The sequence below is a fragment of the Rhinolophus sinicus genome, linkage group LG01 (genome assembly GCF_036562045.2).
Source record: "Rhinolophus sinicus isolate RSC01 linkage group LG01, ASM3656204v1, whole genome shotgun sequence".
NCBI lineage: Eukaryota > Metazoa > Chordata > Mammalia > Chiroptera > Rhinolophidae > Rhinolophus > Rhinolophus sinicus.
In genome coordinates, this window is record NC_133751.1 from 22,955,836 (window position 1) to 22,961,734 (window position 5,899).

General features: G+C 35.6%; 1 pseudogene; it reads right to left on the reverse strand.

Moving 5' to 3' along the window:
* Positions 1-2,096: 2,096 nt before the first annotated feature.
* Positions 2,097-2,855, reverse strand: LOC141572123 (polypeptide N-acetylgalactosaminyltransferase 1 pseudogene; annotated as a pseudogene).
* Between the last annotated feature and the right edge of the window lie 3,044 nt (positions 2,856-5,899).

Below are 5,899 nucleotides of genomic sequence, written 5' to 3' on the forward strand. Positions count from 1 at the left end.
GTTGGTTGTAATCTGTGTATTTTGTAATTGCAGTGCAAAGAACAATGTCCTTTGTGTTGTCTAAATCTAGATTTGAATCAGTTATAATAATTATTATATATCCTTGAACTAGTAATATGTCTGACTCACAAAACCTATATGTGCAAAATGTATATAATCCTGTCTATTTTCCCTTTACTTATAGTTATTATAATGATGTTGATTATAATAAGACCAGTGCTTGTTAAAGTTGAGAAATAAGAATAGTTACTGGCAAGTTAGAGAAGACACTCTCCAGACAGGCACAAAAATTGTAGTAGGAAATGGGAAGAGGAAAAATAAGGAAGAAAAATTGCAAGGTAACTGTATTAGTTTCTTGTGGCTATTGTAATAAACTACTACAAATTTGGTGGCTTCAAAGAACATAAATTTATGCTCTTAGAATTCCTGGGCCTGAAGTCCAAAATTAGTATTGCTGAGCCAAAATCAAGATGCTATAATAGACACACTTGCTCAGGGGGCTCTAGATGGCTGAACTCCTTGCCTATTTCATCTGGTGGCTGCCAATAGTCCTCGCTGTAGCCAAATCATCTTAATCTCAAAGGCCAGCATCTTTAAATCTCTCTCTCTGTTCCATTTTCACATGGCCTTTTAATCTGCCTCCCTCTTAGAAAGATACATGTGTTTACATTTAGGACCTACCCAAATAATCCGGGATAATCTTCCAATCTTGAGATCCTTCATTTAATTACATTCATAAATACCCCCTTTTTATCCCTATGTAAAGTAACATTCACAGGGATTAGGATTTTCATACTTTTTTGGAAGCCCATTTTTTCACATTTTTTGTCAAATCTTATTTTTTAAAAGGTAACAGATTAATAGTGTAATTCAATCTAATCTAAATATGCACTTGACAATGTAGTCCATCTGAGTATAGAGTGAAAAAAGTTTTCTAAAAACACCCTCAAATATATCATCTTGAAATACCCCAATAATACATCACTTCAGCAAGCCTTTTGTTGAGTAGAATCATAAGCTAAAACTGAAGGTTTATTGCTGTGAAAATAAAACTGTAGTATAATAGTGTGAATTTGGGGTATTAAACATAATCATCTGAATCAAGCTAAGAAGTTAAAAATGTGGCAAGAAACGTGTGTGGGTGGGGTAGGGGAATGGGTGGGGTGAAAATATGTAAGCCAGTCGACCTAAAAAAACTGAGATATCTAACTTGTTCAGTTGAGACCAGACATTATATCAAACTTACCTTTTTTCAGAGGGTAATTAAAAATGACAATTTCAACAGTCGATAAACCACATACTGCTTTATAATGTAGAAGGAAATCAACTATGTGCAAAGAGCCATTTTTCTTCAGCTCAATTTTAGCACCCAAAGGATAAAAACAGCATCCATGATTATCACAAATGTAAACAAAATGAATAGCTTGGAATCAGTTGTTTTTCTCCATTGATGCTTATAAAATCTATACAGAAATTTGATATTATAATGAATTACATTTTCATAGTTCTGATTTAATTTCTTAAAACTCTTTTAAAGTATATTTTTTTAATGGTAAAAATATTTTTACCACTATAGTGAATCGGGTTCCAGTTTTTTTTCATCATTTAGGATACTAGCTACTAGTTCTAATTAAGAGAGGGGGGTGGAACCTCTTGGAAATCCCTTTATTATGAAAGCACATTCAGCAGAAATAACTCATGTGCAAGCAAATCATAAAAGGCGCAGCTCTCCCGAAAGTACATTTTGTTGATTGTCCCACTGTTTGTTGATTCTTCACCGTGATTCTTGATGAAAGACTCTTTCAATCCTGTGAGCATTAGTGTGCTATCTCACTAGCATGTAGTTTCACATCCTTGGATAGAAAGGTTAGCTCACAGCTAGAGAAAAGCTCGAGGAGTTTAAGTTTTAATTCCTGAAAAACCTTACATCCTGCTAAGCAGGAAAACACTTCTTTTTTGGCAACTTACAAATGTAGCAAATGTAGGCTAAAGTAGCCCAGTCAATCCTCACTTGTTTTGTAAATTTGTTCTCAAAACATTTCTGGAAGAGAGACCTTTCTAAGGAGCCACTGCTGGACAGGCTTCCATTGCAATCTCTAACAACAGATTACCTGGGTCTCCTGCTCTGGGGCTTTATCCAGGCACTGGTTACTATTCACATGCTTCAGCATTAGTTTCACTGGTTTATATTCCTAAAGTTTGTTGCCTTTTATGTGGTGGATTTGAGCATTATGATCAAGCCATTAAGTATGGAAACATCCAAACAAAAGTCATCTGTTCTAATTTCTTTATTGGCAGTACAAGGGAAGATCTGATTACATTCCATTACCGTGCCAGCTGAAAATTCCAAGCTTGTCATTCTCTTTTATACTTATGTTATCCAGATATTGCTTTGTTTCAACATTTTGTATCTCTCCCAAACAGAAACACGAGGGCGGAACTTGAGCATCAGGGTAAATTCTTTCTAAGTATCAAGAGAAAGGTTTGCATTGTAGTTTGTGTCTTAGACTAAGTCTTGTTGATGTATCTCTATACTACCTTTGTAACACCTGGGGAAATTACACAGAAGAAATTCTAGACTGCATCTATCCAACTCTGCAAGTCATCTGTTATTTTTATTGATAATCTGCCTTGTGCCTCCTAGAAACATATAAAGTAGATTTCCAAAATACATATCCAACATGTATACAACAATTTCCAATCCTACAGGAAATTTCTAGGTGTTCTGCTCCTCAAATATCCATTCCAGCATGGTACCAGCTTGGTAGATTGCCCTAACAAAGTACCACAAACCAAGTGGCTTGAACAACAGGAATTGATTTTCTCAGTTCTGCAGGGTAGAAGTGTAAAGTCATGCTCCTTCTGGAGGTTCTAGAAAAGGTTCTATTTCAGGCTTCCGCCCCAGCCTCTGGCAGTTCCTGGGCTTGTGACAGCACAACTCTGAATCAACACGTGGCATTCCCCCTACGTATGTGTCTACAATTTCCCCTGTTCATAAGGACACCAGTCATATTAGATTAAGGCCCACCCTGTTGGTCTCATTTTTACTATCTCCAAATATGGTCACAGCTGAGATACTGGGCACCAGGACTCTAACATCTCTCTCTCTTCTTTTTTTCTTTTTTTTTTTTGTTTATGGAGAGGGGACACAATTCAACCCACAGCAAACATCATATATTCCAATTTCTTAAAAGTTATCTCTGTCTGTTGGAAGAGGCCTCCTGGCATTGATGACGTTCTGACAAGAAAGACTCCCATCACTTCACTCCACCTCTCTTTGGGGAAGAGGGTATCAACGAGAATTGAGCTTCTAGTTGAACGCACCATAGGTCACATCACAACCTGCCAGGTACTGAAAAAGTATCCTTGATAATCTCATTAATGATGAGACGTGCTGTTGTTCTCCTGTCACAGTGCTGTGTGAGCTGGTGCATTGTCATGATGCAAGAACCATGAACCGTTGGCGAAAAGTTCAGGTCGTCTAACTTTTTCATGCACCCTTTTCTGCACTTCCAAATAGTAAACTTCGTTAACTGTTTGTCCAGTTGGTACAAATTCATAATGAACAACCCCTCTGATATCAAAAAAGGTTAGTGACATCGTTGCAACAAGATGGCAAACTTAATTGTCAGACTTCGTATATCTGCTTTTCTTCACACTGAGATTCCTGGTTCTCATGTACCATGGAGATGACAGAATTATTATATAATTGCTCATCTGCTTTACCCTACATTATAAAGAAATTGTTTTCAGAATATTATACTACCACCAGCAATTTAGTTATAGAAAATGCTTGAAATTTTTTGGAAGTGCTATCCCTATTTGCTTCTCGTTTTTAAAAATACACCATTTACTTTGAAATACTTTTATAGTTTCAGAATAGTTGCAAAGATAGTACAGAGAAATCCTGTGTAACTCTCTTTCATTTCCCCCTATTGCTAACATCTTACATAACCATAATACACTTATCAAAACTAAGAAACCAACATTTATTATATTACTATTAACTAAACTCCAGTCTTTATTTAAATTTCACTGCCCCCACCACCACCACCCCCAGTAATGTCTTTTTACTATTCTAGGATCTAATCCAGAATACTATATTGTGTTTGGTTGTCATGTCCATTCAATCTCCTCCAGTCCGTGATGCTTTCTTAGTCTTTGTTGTTCATGGTCTTGACAGTTTTAATGAGCATTAGCTCAGCTTTTATAGAATGTCCCTCAGTGTGGATCTGCCTTATGTTTTCTCGTACTCAGTCTGGATTATGGGCTTTGGGAAGGAAGGTGAAATGCCCTTCTAATGTCACCATATCAGAGGATGCAATGTTATCGACATGACTCATAACTGATGATGTTAACCCTATTTGTTCGGCCAAAGTAGTTTTTATCAGATGTCTCAAAGTTACTTTTTCCTCCATCTTTCCATACTCTGTTCTTTGGAAGGAAGTCATTAAGTCCAGCCACACTCATGGAACAGGGAGAACTAAACTCTACCTCCTGCAGGACGAGATCTACATAAATTATTTGGAATTCTTCTGTGAGGAAGATTTGTCTCTTCTTTCCCTTTGCTTATTTATGCAATTATTTGCTTGTATCATTAAGGATATATATATATATATATATATATATATATATATATATATATATATATATTTGTTTTGTACTTGGGGTTGTAAGCTAGTACTATGTTATGGATTTTGTCACTGAAACTTTTCCAGCTTTGGTCATTGGCAGCCCCTTCAAGTTGGTTCTTGTGTCTCTTTGACATACCTCTATAGGTATATCCTTTTGAATTTTGAACACTTCCTATTTCTTGGCACTATAAGAAACTCCATGTTCATCTTGTATTTATTCTGCCACAGTCCAGGAATAAGCCATTTATTCAAGGAGCCCTGATTTCTTTTATTGGTTAATGGTATTTAGAGATAAACATCTGAGGACTGGTGTGCTCACTGCTGCTTTAAAAAAAAAAGTTGTACTCTAGCTACGTTTCAAAGCATGTAGACATTGGATGCTATATGCTCTCAGAGTTTTCATGTGTTCTTAGTTTCACATGTACATATATATATATTTAATTTTTATGTCTCTCTAGTATTTGGCTGTTTGACGCTTTCACATTAACATTCCAAAGAAAGAACTCATGGGTGATATATCTTGAGTTCTTGGATGTTGATGATAGTTTTTCTTCAGCCTATATATTTGAAATTAATTTCAACTGGATAATACACACACACACACACACACACACTTTTGGCCTAAAATTGCTATAAAATATCTGAAAACAGTTTGATCAATTTGATTCTTCTTTCCCCTATATGTTAGTTGATCTTTGTCCTTAGTGTGCAAGAGATTCTTATTTTTTTTCCTGAACTCTAATAATTTTACTAAACTATGTTACAGTGTTAGTTATTCTGGTTTGATTTTTCCCAGGTATTCTCATTTACCTTATCAATATCTAATTTCAAATCTTTCATTTTTAATTTCAGGGACATCTTGAATTATAGCTTTTATAGTAGTTGTTCCAATCCCTTGCTTTAGGTTTTTTCCTATGGGAAAGTTCATCATATTTATGTTCAATGTTCTTTCCCTGTGTTCATTATTTGTTGGTTTTAAAAATCATTTTAACATCGTTCCTAATCTTTTCTTCATATTCACTTTTTTGACACTTACATGCTATAATGTCCACTATATTTGGTGTGTAATCCCATATGTTTTGACAAATACATCCCATCATGTAAATTCCTCCACAATGAAGGCATATGACAGCTTCATCACCCCAGAACATTTCTACCTGTTTCCCCTAGCCCCTGGCAACTACTGATCTGTGTTCTATCTCTGAGTATACCTTTCCTAGATGATCATATAAATGGAAACATATGGTATGTAGCCATTAAACTCC